The sequence below is a fragment of the Austrofundulus limnaeus genome, unplaced genomic scaffold, assembly GCF_001266775.1.
Source record: "Austrofundulus limnaeus strain Quisiro unplaced genomic scaffold, Austrofundulus_limnaeus-1.0 Scaffold219, whole genome shotgun sequence".
Taxonomy (NCBI): Eukaryota; Metazoa; Chordata; class Actinopteri; order Cyprinodontiformes; family Rivulidae; genus Austrofundulus; species Austrofundulus limnaeus.
In genome coordinates, this window is record NW_013952621.1 from 495,203 (window position 1) to 496,415 (window position 1,213).

The window sequence follows — 1,213 nt, forward strand, 5'->3', positions numbered from 1 at the left end:
GTTTCAGGACCCCACCTTGATGTTTCAGGACCCCACTTTGGGTCTCGACCCCAACTTTGGGAAACACTGGGCTAGAACAATAAAATAAATCAGTAAAATCATAAAAAAAAACATCCCCACAATATTTTTCTAAAATGGATATGTTCATAACTTGAAAAAAAAGTTTAAATTTCATTTACCCAGGGAAATAGTTGAAGTGACTGAAGCTCTCTTTGAGATTGAGAAGTCTGACAGTTTTGATGTATTGGTAAATAGCTAATTATGCATATATTTGTTGAGTTTGTTGCAGAAAAAGTTTTTTTTTTTGTTTATATTGAGTGCGTACCCTCACTTCAGAATTGAATTCCACCTACCCTTTTGTTGTGATTCAGGAAAACCTTTTTGTATTTTATTTTTTTAGCTTGCGTTGAGTATCTGCAAATGGAATATAAAGACATAATATGACAACGTTTAAGTGATATAAATAGAATAATGAAAGAAAATATGTAAAAGCAAAACATATAGTCTGGGTCTTTTTGGCTTTTGGGTTTGATAGTCTTCGTAGTGTTCCAAAGTATATAGTACAGTTCAGTCTTCAACATTGATGGGTTTCTTACTGTTTATATTTATTATTATTAAGTTTTCCTAACAAAACTAAAATGTTCTAAGTAAAAACAAAATTATGATACCCTAATATCCTTCTTAATTTAAGTTCCTAATTGTCTTTTTTCTTTGCCTGTGTTTGTTTTGTTTTGTTTCTGGGTCATGAAACRCTGGTGCCTATCTCCAGCAGTGCAMGAGGCAGAGGACATTCTGGACAGGATGCAGGTTCACCACAGRAACACATGGAGACAAACAAGGCAAACAACCACTCACGCTCTCTCACACACCTAGGGACAATTTAGATTTAGTTAATGCAACATCTCAGTGTGTGTTTGTCTGTGTGGCAGGAAAATGGAGAAGAAAACCCACACAACTCCTCACAGAAAGACCCCAGGCCAGGGATAAGGAAAAAAAAAGGTGACAGCTTTAACCACAGCACCATAGTGCCACCTCAATTAAAAAATCACATAAATACAATCATAAAAAAGGATGCAGAATTGTTCCAGGTAAAAGCAAGGTACTATCATCTTCTGTGCTTTGTGAGTCAATGCTTTTGTGGATAAACTTATTTTTAGAGTGGTCGTCTAGAGCAGTAGTTCCCAAACTTTTTATCTTCTGACCCACAAAATAT